At 40.8% G+C, this 19,174-nt stretch overlaps 1 long non-coding RNA gene across 3 annotated transcripts in view; it reads right to left on the bottom strand.

Moving 5' to 3' along the window:
• Positions 1-19,105, bottom strand: part of LOC120401016 — a 187,208-nt gene extending 168,103 nt beyond the window's left edge. For all 3 annotated transcript variants that reach the window (XR_005596228.1, XR_005596229.1, XR_005596230.1), the window contains exons 1-2: positions 19,010-19,105; positions 5,507-5,643 (exon numbers count right to left, since the gene is read on the bottom strand). This is a non-coding gene — a long non-coding RNA (uncharacterized LOC120401016). The remainder of the gene's footprint in view (positions 1-5,506; positions 5,644-19,009) is intronic.
• Positions 19,106-19,174: the final 69 nt, after the last annotated feature.

Here is a 19,174-nt window from a genome sequence, read left to right as displayed (position 1 = left end):
TGCTCTAGCTCAACCAGAAGGGATTGGGCTTGATGTAGGACTCATTTGGTGATATTCCATGGCTTGTGTTATACAGCAGGTTAGACTAGATGACAAGAAGTAATAGACTTAAATTGCAGCAAGAGAGATTTAGGTTAGGCATTAGGAAAAGCTTCCTAACTGTGAGGGTAGTTAAGCACTGAAGAAAGTTACCTAGGGAGGTTGTGGAAACCTCATCATTGGAGGTTTTTAAGAACAGGTTAGACAAATACCTGCCACTGACAGTCTAGATCAGTGATTCTCAAAGGCGGTCTGCCGCTTGTTCAGGGAAAGCCCCTGGCAGGCCGGGCCGGTTTGTTTACCTGCTATGTCTGCAGGTTTGGCCAATCACAGCTCCCACTGGCTGCGGTTCACCGCTCCAGGCAGCAGGAAGGGCGGCCAGCACATCCCTCGGCCCGCGCCGCTTCCCGCAGTCCCCATTGGCCTGGAGTGGCGAACCGCGGCCAGTGGGAGCCACAATAGGCCGAACCTGTGGACGTGGCAGGTAAACAAACCAGTCTGGCCTGCTAGGGGCTTTCCCTGAACAAGCGGCGGACCGGTTTTGAGAACCACTGGTCTAGATAATATTCAGTCCTGCCTCGGTGTGGGTGACTAGACTAGATGACCATTCCAGTCCTACATTTCTATGATTCTATATTAATGGTCCATTCTGGCCTTTAAAAAAAATAATCTATGAATACCCAAGAAAGATGTTAACAAATTGGAAGCAATTTAAAAATAAGCAACAAACATGATTTGTGGGGCTGAAGGGAGTTAAGAAAAGATGAAACCAATTAAATATGCACAGCTTAGCTAACGGATAATGGCAGGGGATATACACGCCTCCAAGAATTTGGATGGGTTAGTCACCAAGAGAGGAGGAATTGTCTGGGAAAGCACAGCGGTGTGAATAACTAGGGATGGCACTGAGCAAAGAAAACTGGAAGAAATTGCCAGCATTGAAGCCTGTTAGACTGTGGAATGTTCTCCCAAAAGAAGCAGTGAAAGCCCCAAACACTTGAGTCATTTAAATTGGACTGGATAATGTATTTGAAAACACGTGGGCAGGGGGAAATAGACTAGACAACTTTTCCATCTCTAATTTCTATGAGAAATGGAAAAAATAGCAGGTTGTGTCTGAGAAAATGGAGTATAGCAGAAAAGGTGAGTATGGTAACCAGGGAAAATGGATGTTTGTTCCAATACTTAATTGGTTAGCATCACCACATCTCCCTACTGCTGTTTCAGCCCCCACAGAGATTGGTGTTTAAACTGACAGCAGAATTTTTTTTCTTAAAGACATGGAAATTGGGTTAGATGTGTTGAGAGCTGGGAACGTAAATGTGACAGCTGGATAAAAACCTACCAGTGACAAATCCAATGGGTGTTGAACATACTGGATGCGGGGGGCCAATACACATCTCTCTGCTTTTGTGACAGCACCAGTTTATGAGCTTGTCTATGCACAGGTTTTGTGTCCATTTAATTATATCAGTTTGGAAACTGATCTAGTTAAATCAGTGGAACTCCTTAGTATGGCTGCAGTAATATTGATATAGAAATGCTTAGTAGTAGTAGGCATCAGTCTCAAGAGACCATGGATATGCGCCACTGACAGGTAAAGAATTTACTCAGTTGATTTTATGGCAGCCATGACTGTGGGTGAAGAGACACACTTGAAAGAGACAATCTCTGCCACATCTGTCACATTTAAAGGTAGTGTTTTGACTCTTTGGGCTCTGCCTTCTGCGAGCTCTTTTCTTCTCTGCTAAGCTGGACTGCTTCCTCTCATAACTCCAGAGACCTTTGTTAAGCTCTTGTTTCCAAAGGCTGCAGTCCTGAGTGTGATCTTCCCAATTATCCACATCCATGTCCATTTCTTTGCAGTCTTGCACACATCCTTGAAATGCAATTTTGGGCATCCTTTGGGCCTTTTTCTAGATACCAATTTGCCACAGAGGATGTTTAGAAGCATTTACATTTACCAAAATAAGCTATTCTGATACAAACACTTTCATAGCAGTACAACTAAATCCCCACACTGGGGATTGCACTGATTTTATTATATATCAGTTTCTGAGGGCTAGTCTACACTAGACGTGCTACAGTGGCACAGCTGCACTGAAGTTCTCCTGACGACATAGCTCTGTCCACACCAGCAGCGCTTAGGTTGGTGTAACTCATGTCACTTAGGGGTTCGCTTATTCACACACAAGTGACATAAGTGGTAGTGTGAACAAGCCCTAAATGGATATAGTTACACTGGTTGAAAAGCAGTGTGTACACAGCCCTAAGTGGCACTAATCCAATTGAATGTCTACACTGCTCTCTTGCAACACCTAAAGTTTTGATCTAAAATTTTGCTTCTTTTAACAAAAAGTATATGCAGCTGCTGCAAAATCCCTACTTTCTATTCCTAGGTACAGCCTCATTGTCCCACTGTTCTTGGCCCTTACACCTGAAGTACTCTCATAGGCTTCAGATAGACACATGAGTTGTCCATCACAGTAATGCTAATGACACTAGCCCTCTTCCTAGGAGGCCTGTATAAGAAGGGAGGTTCTGCATTCATCCTTCCTATAGGCTTATCTGAATTAGAAAATCATATGTTAGGGCATGTAGACAAGGACCTGTCATATTTATCATCATATTCCTGGACATGCTTAACCCTAGGCAGGATCAATGGAAAACAGTGAAAAATTTCCCCTGAGAGTTTAACATTGTCATTAAGCACATTTTCTACCCAATCAGCATGTCTACACTGGGGAAAATGGTCTTTTCAATGTGTTAGCTAAGTACCTTAAATGTTTAAAGAACATGATTTGCCCTCTTTCTACTGGCTGTAAAGTCCTGCTTAAAAAATCATGTTAGCTAACATGCTTTAAGAACACCACTCTTTCCCCTAGTCCAGCCAAACTCTGGATGTAATTTCCGTTGTCCCTATTCCATCAGTCTCTTCTATTCCTTCTCTAGTGTTGCTGACTCATGCAGTCTGGTGTTTTTGCTTAAAGCCCAAGCTCCAGGAATCATGGGAATTTCAGATTTCATTAAAAAAAAAAGTGTCCAGCCCTCATTATTGCAGAGAAAAGCTGGAAAACATGACCTAAGATTCAAAAACAAGAAGGCAAAGAGACACAAAATGTCCTCTCTGAAGCTGTAATGATTTTTGCACTTCAGTAGTTTCTCAGTGTTTTCTCCCAGTGTATTGATGTTGCCATATATTTTCATAGCTTTGACCCAACAGTGACCTCTTGACTTGAGTCATATACTTCACATTTGTGCTGCATGTGAACTGAATTGCAAAATCAGAATTTCCTGAGGTAACAGAAATTCAGATGGCACCATCCTCAAAGGTCTGTGAAAAGTGAATTATTTACTTGCGTCAGAAGAAGTAATATCTGTAAGAAAACTTGGTATAAATGGGACTGTAAATTAGTCAAGTTAGACCTTCTAAAAATGCAACACCAGGGAGTCAAACTGATAATTAATATGGTACATTAGCATCTTGTAGCAAATAGCTCTAAGTGTGGGTTCCAAACCAGATACAGACTGTTTCCCAGATGGTGAATGTGTGTGTTATGGAGAGTTGTACAGGATGGGTGTGTGGGGGGAGGTATGATATGAAGGAAAGCAAATATAATAAAACTTGTCACAAAATTAAATATTTGAAGAAACACTGTGGCTCAACAACTCATATTAATACATGAATCCTGTTCAGGGCATAAATCTCCTATACTTCCAGCTGGCTTGGAAATATGACTGAAATCTGAAACACTGGCTCTTCTTAGCAGTCATCTTCTAAACCTCAAATCACTGCAGAAGAGGGGAATGTTTAATATCTAGTGCCATGTTAGTAACCCTCTTTGAAATATCAGACCCATATTATTCTCAGGGAGGAAAGAAGAAGCAGAATTTTAAAGTTTGCTTGTGTACTGCCTAGCATACCATTATTGATTCATCCCAGAATGGTAATTACAAGCTACCGATACTCCAAAATTTTCCTGTTGACTTCCAAAACACTGCTAGCACCAAGTAGGAAGGAGTTGTGCAATAGAGATTACAAGGGAGACAACGTTAAGAAGCAATGCATAATGAACACCTGACTATTAATGACAAAAATACTGCACCAGTTCCTAACGTTACAAATGGAAAAGCCATTTAATCTAGGAAGATATTTGATTCTAGGTTGCACTGCTTTGTAGCTTCAGGTCTTTTTCCACTTGCCCAATTTCAACCCCAGCAAAATATAATGGGCCAGAGCTGTTTCTATGCTTGAAACTTCATTTTGATAAGTTCACATCTATTTCATTTCACTGAGAACCAGAAATAATATGTGGCTGGGAAAAGAGAAGAATGATTCTGAGGGAGAACTGAAGTTCAATTCCTTTCTTTCATTTCAATCAACTGAGGTTGACTTTTGAATTGGCAGGTCTGTCAAAGAAGAATTCTGCTGAAAATTGGAGGCACAGACATGGGTTGGTCTTATCAAAGAGATAAAATAAAAATACTTTAAATTTCTGTGGTTCTGTCAGAGAAGCTGGAGTTAGGGGAACACCACAAAAATATTTTCACAAATATTCACTTTGATTTTAAAGTTAATTAATTCCAGCTATGTTTGCTTCCCACAAGTAGGTAAATGATTGCGTTTTACTCACATAAATGTCCATGGAAATCAAAGTTGAAAGTCACACATAAGTATTCACGGAAAGCAAATTTTACATAGACCAGAAAATCAGCCAGACACAAATTTGACTGCACCCTTCAGAACTAGGATTGTGGACATATGTGCAATTGTCTTATGGGACTGTGAGGGAAAATTAAACCGACACTCTGTATCCAGCCAATAAACGTGGGCGTGGGGTATTTTTTGAAGAAATGATGCCTTAGACAAACTGTGGGGGCCCAGAAAGGAAAAGTATACAATTTTCTAATATTCCCATATCCTGTTTTTTCTGCTACTTCTCCCTGAGAGATTCAAAGCCACAGAGGTTTTTTCAAGCCACTCCTCCTGATTATAATTGTTACATTCATTCAGTCAAGGAACAAAAATACCATCTGGTAATTTAAGGGACCAATCACCTCTAAGCACCAAAGTTAGAAAGATTGTTTGTCTAATAAAAGCCAATCCACTGAGTAAGAAAAACTTGCAGAAAAAACATGTCAAATAAATGTAATGAATAAAAGGAAGGAGAAGACTGCAATGCTGTCGTGTCCATTAATACTAGCATAATGAGAAAATAGACCCAGCTCTGAAAAGAAACCTTGAGAATCCATCAGCTTTTCTGAAAGGAATTTCAGGAAAGTGCAAATAAAACAGTTCAGGTGAATGTAAAGAGCTTATTTTCAGAAACATAATTTTTCCTCGGTAATCATTTTCTCACTGCAAGAATTTCAGAACTATACAGTTGGCCAATTCCTGTGTAATCTGGAGTATTTATGACAGTGGGAGCTTAATAAACAATTAAGCAAAGGTTTTATCATCTTTTACCTGGTTCTCCCTTTCTTCTTATTGGCTGTCAAACTCCTTACATGCTAGGTCTGTCTCAAAGTAGGTTTAAGTCTGCACGGCAGGGACTATATCTTCCCCCAATTTTGTACACAATCCAAGACAATGCTGTGCCAGTCCTGTGGTTAAAGGGAGACTGCAAGTCTGTAGATTCTTTCAATCCAGCACTTTTCATAAGGACTAAAATCACTTAATGTTTAAAAAATATTATTTCAAAGGAGATAGTATTATATGCCTATGTAAATAGTTAAAGCCAGTAGCCAAAATTACAATGTATAAAAAGCCTAGGAAAATGAGAAAATAACTTCCAAGTTGATAAAAAACAAACAAAAAAACCCCCAATCATAAGAAAATTGCTGTCTACCCAAGAACTTGGGGAGCAAGTTTCAGCGGGGAGCAAATATAAATCTCAGATTATAAAGCCTATAGTAAGTAACAATGAAAATTATTGACACAATCAATAGCACAATTTAGCACCTTTTCACCCAATGCTACTAGTGAAAACTCAGGGAGATCCTTAACTCTAAAGATGTTGATACTGCTTCCATTGAACTCTGTTCCCAAACAGGTGCGACAGGGAAGCTGGCAAATCACCCATCTCGCTTTGCAGAGACTGTTGATTAGCACCATCCTTCTTGTTCTTTCAAGAAGTCAATAGACTTGTTCAGCTCAGGGGTTTGCCATGCCTGAAGCAACATGCTTATTTAGTTCTTTTCTACAATTGCATTGTCTAATCAGGCAACAGAGAGTCATGCCTGGCAAAGCCATGTTACAAGGCATGTCACAAGTTGATCTGATATAACAACGTAGAACAAAGGCATTGGGTTTTAGAAATAAAACATGCCTACTCCAGAGCTTCAACATCTGTAGCATTCTGATGTGGCTAAGCAAATCTCTCGCTCTCTTTTTTTTTTAAGATGTACTTTTCTAAATATGCTGCCTTGAGGCAAAAGAAATTCCCAGAGTGAACATGAATTTTTCAGGAGGCTGGAATTTATCTATTGCCATTCTCCAAAATATAAAAGAGACAAAGGAGGCAATTTTCTGACTTGCCTTCTTTGAAGAGCAGCCTCTCCATCACAGGCATTTTTAATATAGCTGCAACGTATATACCCTTCATTCACCTCTGTTTCTGCCACCACCCACTGTTAGTTACCACAGAAACCTCTCCTGGGTAACCCATCTTTTTGTTCCTCTGCTGTTAATCATTAACATCAGCCACTTAGGCCGAAAATAAAACACACATTTTTATCAAATCTAGAAGAATAACTGATGACAGGAACAGAAAAAAAGCTATAACCAACTCACTCCCCTCTTTAGCTGAAAGCTCCATTCACACACTGGGTTGCTACCCTTTTCACAGTTACTGCCAGGAAAGAATGCCGAGTTATTAATAATTGGAAGGGTAAGACCGAGGAGTGGAAAGCGATGTATGAGGATCCTAAATGCCATTTATATGTCTCACCATTCCAACAGTTATGAAAGCTCTGCACTTGCACTGCATCTAAAGTGCTAGCCTTATCCTTGTGTAAAGCTTTGAACAAACACTAAATGATTAAGGTCAGAAGTCAAAAAAATAGATGGGGAAAGCATTTAGGCTCTAATCAAAACCCCATTGAAGTCCTATTGACTTGAATGGGCTTTGGATCAGGCCTAACTGGTTATATTGATTCCCATGATTCTTTTTTGTTGCTTGCAGGTTGCCTGCTGTTCTGGCCCAGTGTCAGGGAGCAGCTCAGGGGTAGATTCAGATCAGTGCAAGTGAGAGCTGCCCTGAACTGGGAGACCTCAGATTGCGAGATCTGGGAGTGAGGGTCAGAGGACTACTGAGAAATAGATTATTCTGAAGGTGAGTACAGATTGACATACACCCCTTACTGCTGGGCCAGGTGAGGTGTGTCCTTGAAGGAGGGAGTGATATAGGGTGGAGGGTATAGTTTATAGTGACTTCATTTATTGGCTTAGGCTCTTGGGACTTCTCCAAACTCATGAGAATTCTACCATTGTAACCCTTCTACATGCTGTTGGTAGCAACAAGGGCTGGGTTCAAATAACTTGGGGTCTAACTTAAAACTAGCAAACACCACCAGCTCGAGCTCCCACCCAGAATTTCTGGGATCACCAAATACCTTCCCTGAGCACCTTTACTAGGCAATACTTTCCCCCCTCATGAACACTTACTCTGTGTATGAAACAATAAAAGCATTTATAAGAGGGAAAGGGGGATACCTCATCAACTTGGGAAATACAGCAACAATATATTTATGACTGATAAATAAAATGATCCCCCATGATAGCCCTGGCAGTAGTCTATTAACTCTATTCCCCACCCACCAGTGTGAATGTCCAATAGGCAAATATCTCTTTACCTCATCATTTATCCATTCCCCCCTTTCCCAAACCCTATTCACAGTTTGATGTCAGTGGGTAACATAATCCCAGAGCCCTGAGGCCTTTCTCCAGTTCTTTAGGAAATGCTGCATGGTCCTGGCCTGACACTCCATCACCTAACTCAGCTGTAGTGATTTCAGCTTTATGTACTAGGCAATACCTCTCCAGTGTTCACTTAGCTCTGCTGCTGTCAACTGTGGCTTCAGCAAAGGGTTCTCCCAACATCCTAAGATCCTCAGAAAAAGGGAACCGGCAGCATGTAGGACCTTTGAGAAGAGTCCTTGCTATCAAGGATATACTCCTTGCCCTAAAGTAGGAATTCTTACCTCCACCCCTTTTGAGTTTTACTAACCAACCAATTCTGTGTTTATAATCAGTTGTGGTGACTCCTGAAATGTCACTGGAAGGATTATAGGTAGTTCTATAGCCATACTTCCTCATAGTCACCAATAGATGGAGGCAAAGAACTCATTCCTCTCTGGAGGTTCTATCCATGTAGAATCTGGATAAACAGTGTAAGGTCTATTTCCTGCTCCTAGTATTTTGATAGTTCCAAAGACTGATAGACCCAGAGGGTTTCCAAACATCTTAGAGAGGCTGCATTATTCAGCCACTTCTGCTGATGATATAATGGAGATATAATACTCCATCACATGGCTTAGAAATCCATGGAAATAGGGCCTAGTCTTTCTTTGATGAAGTTAAGCCATGTTGCTCTGTGAGGTGATTAGGAAATGAGATTACTGCATCTGACCACCAGTGAAATAGACATTCGCCCCTCCCAGGAGGCACCAAAGCCATTATTGAGATGGAATTATTAACATTTCCCTTTGGAAAGGTAGGATATCAGCTGCCTTTAAATAGGTGATGCTTGGAAAGCCATCTCTTGGCATTAGCAGTCACAAATTATCCAGATTTAAACCTTCCCTATTTATGAAAAGTTAGAGGATGGCAGCTATCACATTTCGTGTCCATAAATGTCTTTGATCCTGATCAGTCAGGTTTCTGATCTGGGTATGACTCAGAAACAGCCCTGATATCTGACACAACGTTGAGCATAACTTGCTAGTCAATGAAGACCAAAACAAATCACATTTAGCATTGTGTCACCAGATTGGCTGAGTCAGTACAACCTTTCACAACCACATTCAGACACAAAAACATTTTGTGATTTAGACAAGCCCATTGTCCATCAGATCCCAAGCTTAGCAAGCTTCCAATTATACTGCAAAGTTTTTGTGTTCAGTCAGGCTTTTCTGAGTGAGCGTTGTTCTCACTTCTACAGAACTGTATAAACAACGGATAATCCTTTTCTTTTTTGATTGGATGTTGTTGGCTAAATCAGCTGCCATAAGCTTATACAGGACAGCAGTCCTAATTCAGAAAAGCACTTCCGTTAACTTCAAGTGGCTAAGTACTTTCTTGAACCAGAGCCAGGAGGGATGGGACCACTGTGAGTCATTTTGACTTAGGTATCTTTTAATAATTGGACTGCATGGAGCCTACTCCCTTGTTATTGGTCCAATATCAAATAAATAACTTGTCACTTTTGTAAGCAGAACAGAAATGAAACAAGATTTATAGCACTGCTATTTAGAAATGCTTGTTATTTGTTTGTTTTCCTTCTCCTCAGGTGGTTAGGTTGAAATTTCACAACATCTTGACAGGCAGAGACTGCAGGTACTGAGGAAGCAACAATATATATAAAATAGAGACTGGGGAGGGGGATTTAAATGAGCATATTTTATCAAGTTATTTCAACAATTTTTAAATCTCAGGTGAGGAGCCAGTTGCTAGAGCTCACGTGGTTTTTTGGTGCTGATCCGTAATTGTTATCAGATTAGAGTAAAAACACAAAGGGGGGGCAGGAAGAACAGGACAGAATGGATGATTGATTGATTGATTAAAACATGAAGGAAGGAAGGAGGTATGTGACTGTCCAGGTCCAATGTTTCTGGCAAACTGTGTGGAATAGTATTGTGGCACTCTCCCTTGCGCACTCCCACCCACACGCATGTCAACAACATCTGAACGCAAGCTGATTTATGGCATCTCTCAGAGATGGCTCTTGGTCTGCCCTGGGCACATTTAGTTGTAGCTCCACGTGGAAGCTAGTCCTTTTGCAGCTGCCTGTGCTGCTATTGGAGGGTTTGCTGATGGCCAGATCTTTTACTGCACCTGACTACAGAGCACACCTAGGACAGTGAGTTTAATCTACCTCATGTTTTATCTCCTGCTGTCGGGCCAACACGTGTGCTTTAGGACTGAGCAGAGGGGGAAAACCATCTTTGTCTGGCAAACAGCCATTTTCAGTGGAGCACAGCCCCTTGGTGCACACTCCCTCTGGCACTACGGCTTTTTGGTGACCAGACTTGTTCCTGGCAGCACCAGGAAATGCTGTTTGGTGGGCTGATCACCAGCAATACCAATTGGCTATTGAAAACATTTGCTGTTACTTGTGGGGTATATTTAACCTGCTAACACAATGGATTTATTTTTTATGAATTGAATGTACTGACAGAAATCTTTTCTGTCCAATTTCAGATGAGTGAAATTATGCATCGGAAAGTTCAAAAACATGAGCACAACTTTGAAAATAAATGTTTAGGCCTCACCCTGTAATCTCGAGGCGTCTTCCATCCTGTAGCATCAGTCATGTTATAGGACATCTGATTTTACAGTATCATATATTGAGAGGCAGGGTTAAAAGCTAAAATCTTAAGAAATAGGGAGGCTTGTGTGTGTTATTTAGCGACTTACACAACACAAAGAGCAGCAAAGTGTATTAAATATCAAAGTACTCTATAAATTTGATCAGAAGGTACAAGAGCAAAAGAAGTAATGATATCAATTACCAATCAAAAGTCATTTTAAAGTGTGTCCGTTTTTAAGCATGTTTTATAGCAAGAAATGTCTACCAAAAGCATGTACATTCTGTACTGTAGAATAAAACAAAAAGGGAATTATTAATAAAGAAATTATCACTCAAACATATCTGAAATTGTATTAACTCTGACAGCAACTTCTGGATCAGGATGAAAAATTACTACCAAGAAAATCAGCAACACCAGTTGAATTTTCAAGACTTTTATATCACATTTTCACCCTTTTGAGGGAGTCTGGATTAAAGATTTGTATCACAAATTAAGACAAGTACTCACAAAACTAGTCTATTTGGATGCCTCATGCAAAACACAAGCCTGTTCAAGCAAATATGGCATCTAGAGGAGTTTAAATTATTCAGTGATTGCCACCATTTACTGAAAAATGCTACATTTTTCATTTTATGACTCATCTTAGAAATGCAAGGGACATAAAATGTACAATGAAGCTCAATGAAAAACTGAAAATATTAGATCCAGAAAGAAAAGGATAATCGCCTGTGCATGATAACAGTTGGACACTGGCTAATATGCACAATGACAGCACACTTAGGGGTTGTCTACCCTATGAAGACTATACTAGCATAGCTAGGTTGCCATAGTTACGCTGACATAACATGGTAGACACAGTCTACACCAACAGAAGGGGTATTTTCATCAATTTAGGAACATCAGCTCCTTGAATGATGGTAGTTACATCAACGGAAGCATTCTTCTGTTGACATAGCTGCATTTACACTGGGGATTAGGTTAACATAGGTATGTCGGTCACACAGATGTGGATTTTTCACACTCCCTGACCAATATAGCTATGTTGACCTAACTTTTAAATGTAGATCAAGCCCTAGCTACTGTACATGAAAATTGAGGGTTGGGAGGGACGGGGACAGAAAAAGAATCACAAGCTGATCTCTGCTGTAGAGGGACTGTTTTCTAAACACTTTTGAGGAACATGATACTTGTCACTGTTTCAGCGATGCTGGTCTGGTCTGAAGGAGTGCTGCCATTTTATTGATACATCCCAAGAGGAGGTCCATAATATAATTAAATTTTACATCTCTGTGGCAGGGAAAACACCACAGCGGCCAATACTGTAACATTTAATTTCAGAAAGGGGAACTACACAAAAATGAGGAGGTTAGTTAAACAGAAATTAAAAGGTACTGCACCAAAAGTAAAATCCCTGCAAGCTGCATGGAAACTTTTTAAAGACACCATAATAGAGGCTCAACTTAAATGTATACCCCAAATTAAAAAACATAGTAAGAGAACCAAAAAAAAAGCCACCATGGCTAAACAAAGAGGAGCAGTGAGACGCAAAAAGGCATCCTTTAAAAAGTAAAAGTTAAATCCTAGTGAGGAAAATAGAAAGGTGCATAAACTCTGGCAAATGAGGTGTAAAAATATAATTAGGAAGGCCAAAAAAGAATTTGAAGAACAGCTAGCCAAAGACTGAAAAAGTAATAGCAAAGAAAATGTAAGTACATCAGAAGCAGGAAGCCTGCTAAACAACCAGTGAGGCCAATGAATGATCGAGATGCTAAAGGAGCATTCAAGGATGATAAGGCCATTGCGGAGAAACTAAATGAATTCTTTGCATCAATATTCATGGTTGAGGATGTGAGGGAGATTCCCAAACCCAAGGCATTCTTTTTAGGTGACAAATCTGAGGCACTGTCCCATATTGAGGTGACAGAGGAGGTTTCAGAACAAACTGATAAACTAAACAGTAATAAGTCACCAGGACCAGATGGTATTCACCCAAGAGTTCTGAAGTGTGAAATTGCAGTGCTACTAATTGTAGTCTGTAACCTATTATTTAAATCGGCTTTAATGATTGGAGGATAGCTAATGTGACGCCAATTTTTAAAAAGGGCTCCAGAGGTGATACCAGCAATTACAGGCCAGTCAGCCTGACTTCAGTACTGGGCAAACTGGTTGAAACTATAGTAAAGAACAGAACTGTCAAACACATAAATAAACATAATTTTTTTTAGAAGAGGTCCGCTGAAGCCGCGGGACCAGCGGACCGTCGGCAGGCAAGCCACGGAAGGCAGCCTGCCTGCTGTGCTTGGGGCGGCAAAATTCCTAGAGCCACCCCTGGCAGAGAGCCAATGCTCTACCAGCTCTGTGCTGCCTCTTCATAGAGGTGGCATTCCAGTGCCGAATCAGGAGTCTGAGGGGACATGTCTGCCCCAACCTGCAGTGGCCATTCTGCACCACTGTAGTGATCCGTAATGGCTGTTACGGCAAAGGCACAATTTAGGAAGGACCACAGGGCTGTCCTAGCCTGTTCCTCAGGCTGCACTGGCCCTTGCAGCTGCCGAACAGGAGAGGCACCAAGCTGACTCCCCCTTGGTCCCTGCACTGTACGGGGCCCAAGGACTACAACACAACATTTGGTTACATGACAAAAGCAGGAGATTTTCAGGGCCCAATTCACCACTGTGCTGCACCTCACATGCTCGTTTACACTGCTGCAGAGCACTACCAGTCTGACTTGGTGGCATTCTACACTTCCTTACCACTGGCGTTAGTGGCTGCACAAGGGGGGCGCGCAAAAGTGAATTGAACTCTCAACATTGTAGTCAAGGTAAAAGAAGCCATCTCTCTTGGCTTTCCCCCAGAGCCAGGTAGTGCTTCTCTGGCTTTCTCCTGGATTTCTGACCCTGTCTGCTTCTGACACACATAGAGCTCCACCAACCAGTGCCCCAACCTCTGCATTTACAATCAGCCCTAGGGAAACCCTTCTTATTTTTCCTGAGTTAGTAGTTCTTCAGGCCTTCTCATGTGGTGCAGTACCTTGGATGGTGATGTCTATTTTTTCAGCTAGCACTAAGCAACAGGGAATTTAATGTTGCATCGTTTAACCTGAATGAAAGGTATCTAACATGCCCATCAGCTTCAGTACGGTTTGTGACTGCCAGCAGATGTGTCTTTCATCTGTGGGCAGCAACCATTACCCTCAATAACAGATATATTTAGAAGTGGTTAATTTAACGGCACTTGCCTTATAACAAGTAGGAAAGTGTCCTGTTTTTGTCAGATATTCATTCAAAAGGGAGCAACATTTGCTATGCCGCAATCTACATAATCAGGCTATCAAAATGGCATATACTTAATCCTGTTTTAATTACATTTAAGACATTTAATTAAAGTTATTGTGGTTTAACCTTCTTTGTCATTAATAATAATTCTTATCACATATCTTCAAAGCACTTTATAAGCATCTTCCCAACACCCCTATGATGTAGGAAGGTGGTGTAATTATTATTGCCATTGTTACAGCTGGGGAAGTAGACGAGATTTCAAAAGTAAGTGCCTAAAGTTCAGCTCCAGAATCAGAATTCAGGCACCTGAATAAATGAGCTGGGGTGAAATTTTCAAAAGTGCCTTGGGAGCCTAGCTCCCATTTTCAGAAATGACTTAGGCACTTAACCATTTAAGGTCATGTCTACACTGGCACTTTTGTTAGCAAAACTTTTGTCATTCAGGGGTGTGGAAAAAAACACACACTCCGAGCAACATAAGTTTTGTTGGTGTAAGTGGTAGTGTGCCCAGTGCTATGTTGAGCTGGTTTTATTGTGTCGATGGAAGAGCTCTCTGCTGTTGGTATAACATAGCTACACAAATGCATTTGCAGCAGCACAGCTTGTAAGTGTAGACACAGCATAAATCTCATTGACTTGATCTATTCCTGGCTCTGCCACTGACCTGTTGTGTGACCTTAGGCAAGTTATGTCCTCTCTCTGTGCCTCTGGTTCCTTCCTGCCTTTTGTCAGTCTTATCTTGTCTATTTAGATTGTAAGCTCTTTGAAGCAGAAAGTGTCTATTACTGTGTGAATGCACAGTGCCTAGCACATTGGGACTCTGATCTCTAGCACAATGGGGCCCTGATTGCTAGAACTAGGGGTCAGGGCTCCTCGTTGCTATGGTAATACTATTAATAATATTAATAATCTCATATGGGTCTTCTAGGTGTTACTGCGACACAAACAATAAATAGCAATAAGGAAGAAAAGATGGCTAGACCTGCTGGGGGCATTGGGAAAATGCAGAATCTGATTGCTTCTTTTAAAAGGAAATTGCAAACCCGTCCCCTCAACAAAACCCCTGTGGAACGACTAATGTGCAGCAAATCATTATTCTGTTAATTCTTCTTGTAAACTGCCTCCATTTCTCCCACTCTTTATCTGTCTTGTCTAGCTAGGGATGTTGTAGCCATGTCAGTCCCAGGATATTAGAGAGACAAGTGGGTGAGGTAATATCTTTTATTGGACCAACTTCTGTTGGTGAGAGAGACATGCTAACACAAAGCTCTTCTTTAGGTTTGGGAAACTTACTCAGAGTGTCACAGCTAAACTGCAAGATGGAACAGATTGTTTAGCCTAAGTAGTAATTAGCATGTATTTCAAGGGCCCATTCAAGGTGAAGTGGCACATGAATACCTCTCCAGTTACAGGGAGGAAAGAAGAAGGGGGAAGCAGCTGGGGAGGGGAGGAGGTTGTTGGTTGGTTACAGACTGTTGGAAAGCCATGAATCCAGCACCTCTATTCAATTCATGATTTTTAGAGCCCAGCAAAGTTATGAATTTACTGTTCACAAAGCAATAACTCTATATATGACCTATCGGTCCTCATCCTCAAAGGAAACCTGCACAACATTTTCAAAAGACAAGCCTGGAAGCTTAAATTCATAACTTTGTTAGACACTAAAAATCATGGACTGAATAGAAACACTGGATTTATGGCTTGTTACAACAATCTGTAATCTACTAACAGCCCCCCTCCCCGCCAAACCTTCCAGCTGTTTCCCCCACATTCCTTTCCTCCCTATGACTGGAGGGGTGTTAACAGGCCACTTTGCCTGGAATGGTCCCTTGAAATTTGTGTTAAGTATTTATGCTGAACAATCTGTTCCCCCTTGAATTTAGCTGTGATACTCTGGGCCCTGATTTACACTATGAATTTATGTTGGAAAATCCACACCCCTGAGTGACGCAGTTATACCAACCGAACTCCCGGTGTAGACAATGCTACATTAATGGGCTTCTCCCATCGACCTAGCTACTGCCTCTCAGGGAGTGGCGTCCTTATCGTTTTCACTAGGCGTTTTAAATGTAGACAAGCCCTGGGTAAGTTTTCCAGGCTATATACGCTCGAAAGCTTGTCTCTGTCATCAGCAGGAGTTGGTCCAATGAAAGATATTACCTCAACCACCTTCTTTGTCTATTTAGGCTCAGACTATGGAGGCCTGACTCATTCTGATGAGCGTTTCCTCAGTGAAGTCAAAGGGACTGCTCACATGAGTAAGTGCTCACGAGGGTGAGCATGGGCTCCAGAAGGGTTGTCTGCTATAGCAGGGGACTGAGCTTGATGACTGAGAAGGGTCCTTCCAATCCAATATCCTGTGTTCCTAATCTGCCCTTTACACTGGAAGACCTTTGGGGCAGTGACCATCTATTATATGTTTTTGCAAGTGACTAGCACAATGGGGCCCCACACCTGGCTGAGATCTCTAGACAGGTCATATAAATTAATAAAAAAATACATAATAAATAGTAGGGCTGTCAATTAATCACAGTTAACTCACGCGATTAACAAAAAAATTAATCATGATTTAAAAATTAATCATGATTAATCAGTTTTAATTGCACTGTTAAACAATAGAATACCAATTGAAATTTATTAAATATTTTGGATGTTTTCCTACATTTTCATATATATTGTATTCTGTGTTGTAATTGAAATCAAAGTCTATATTATTTTTATTACAAATATTTGCACTGCAAAAATGATAAACAAAAGAAATAGTATTTTTCAATTCACCTCATACAAGTACTATAGTGCAATCTCTGTCATGAAAGTGCAACTTACAAATGTAGATTTTTTTGTTACATAACTGCACTCAAAAACAAAACATTGTAAAACTTCAGAGCCTACAAGTCCACTCAGTCCTACTTCTTGTTCAGCAAATTGCTAAGACAAACAAGTTTATTTACATTTACAGGAGATAATGCTGCCCGCTTCTTATTTACAATGTCACCTGAAAGTGAGAACAGAAGTTCACATGGCACTTTTGTAGCCAGCATTGCAAGATATTTACATGCCAGATATGCTAAACATTCATATGCCCCTTCATGCTTCAGCCACCATTCCAGAGGACTTGCTTCCATGCTGATGACACTTGTTAAAAAAAAAATGTGTTAATTAAATTTGTGGCTGCACTCCTTGTGGGAGAACTGTATGTCCCCTGCTGTTTTACCACATTCTGCCATATATTTCATGTTATGGCACATGTTGTTCATTTTAAGAACACTTTCACTGCAGATTTAACAAAACACAAAGAAGGTACCAATGTGAGATTTCTAAAGATAGCTACAGCACTTGATCCAAGGTTTAAGAATCTGAAGGGCCTTCCACAATCTGAGAGGGACGAGGTGTGGAGCATGCTTTCAGAAGTCTTAGAAGAGCAACAGTCCGATGCCAAAACTACAGAACCCAAAGCACCAAAAAAGAAAATCAACCTTCTGCTGGTGGCATCCGACTCAGATAATGAAAGTGAATATGCATCGGTCCACACTGCTTTGGATTGTTATCGAGCAGAACCCATCATCAGCAGGGACATTTGTCCCCTGGAATGCTGGTTGAAGCATGAAGGGACATATGAATCTTTAGTGCATCTGGCACGTAAAAAAAAACTTGCGATGCCAGATACAACAGTGCCATGAGAACACCTGTTCTCACTTTCAGGTGACATTGTAAACAAGAAGCAGGCAGCATTATCTCCTGAAAATGTAAACAAACTTGTTTGTCTGAGCGATTGGCTGAACAAGAAGTAGGACTGAGTGGACTTGCAGGCTCTAAAATTTTACATTGTTTTATTTTTGAATGCAGGGGTTTTTTTGTACATAATCTACATTTGTAAGTTCAATTTCATGATAACGAGATTGCACTACAGTATTTGTATTAGGTGAATTGAAAAATACTATTTCTTTTGTTTTTTTAACAGTGCAAATATTTGTAATAAAAAAATAAAGTAAGCACTGTACACTTTGTATTTCATGTTGTAATTGAAATCAATGTATTTGAAAATGTAGAAAACATCCAAAAATGTTAAATAAACGGTATTCTATTATTAACAGTGCGATTAATTTTTTTAATTGCTTGGCTGCCCTAATAAATAGAGATGAGAAAGATAAATTAAATCACCAAGTCTATTTCCCTGCCAGGACAGGACTCTTCCTTATTGAATGTAACAAATGAGTCAACTTTAAATGTCTCAAGCCATGGAGTTTCGAACCTGTCTCTGGACACTTTTGAAAATCTGCCCCCATGCATTTCTGCCTGGAGGCTGCTTCATAAATCATACACTCTGGGGGCCATGTACACAAATTGGCAAGCCACATTCTGCCACCCAGCCATTCCCTTCTAACCAGTGCTTCCCTTGAGTTCTTGACAAAATGCTGCACCCTCATCCCACAGAGTAGAGGAGGGCATTTTGCTAATCTCTCCTAGATTTCCTAGTCACAAAACGCCGTTCTGGGCCGGCTCTAGACCAAATGGCACTCCAGACAAGGAGCGTCTACAGCGCCCCTCCTCCATTTGTTAATCTTCTGAATACCTTATTTTTTATTGCATTCGTAGCCCATTTCATGACTTTGATGCACAATTTGCATCTGTGATTTATCCATCATATAAGACAATAAATTTGCACAGTAGGATCTGTATAACAAAAACAGCATTTCGAGACCAGTACCCCTCAGGCCTGGCACCCCAGGCAGTTGCCTGGGTTGCCTGCCCCTAAATCCAGCCCTGGCACCATCATGGGTGCAGAAAGCAACATTGAAAGTTAAGCTCCTTTTGAGTCATTCATCATCTCAGATGCTAGACAAGAGCCGTTAGAAGATTTTGACAAAAAGTCACTACACAGAGTATGTCCTCTGAACTGATTCTCTGGTTAGAGCACAAGAGATGTGTCAGCCTCAGGCTTGCTCTTTCATTTAGTAAAGCCTCCTGACAAAGTGTGTGTGGGGGGGAGAGCTCTAGATATTAAATTGCACACTTACTCAATGTGCTTGCATTTTTCTAAAAGACTTTGCCTCCAGTTCAAAGTCTCTGTGTTAGTCATTTAAAAACAATAAAGATGAATCATTCACTCGCCTTGAAGATAGCCACTCAGATGCTGCTTCTGTTTCCAGCTCAGCCCTTACCTAAATCCAGGCTTCTTCCCAAGTCTTTGATTTTCTAGTGTGCCAGAGACCTACAGCGTGTCTATGCAGGGACTGAAAGGAACACAGTCTTCGTGACTTTTTATATACTAACTGATTTAACTGCCAAGCAATGTGATAGAACATTGAACATTGTCACTGGGGAAG

Source organism: Mauremys reevesii, linkage group 3 (genome assembly GCF_016161935.1).
Source record: "Mauremys reevesii isolate NIE-2019 linkage group 3, ASM1616193v1, whole genome shotgun sequence".
In the NCBI taxonomy this organism is placed as follows: Eukaryota; Metazoa; Chordata; order Testudines; family Geoemydidae; genus Mauremys; species Mauremys reevesii.
This window is presented reverse-complemented; position numbering and strand designations above follow the sequence as displayed.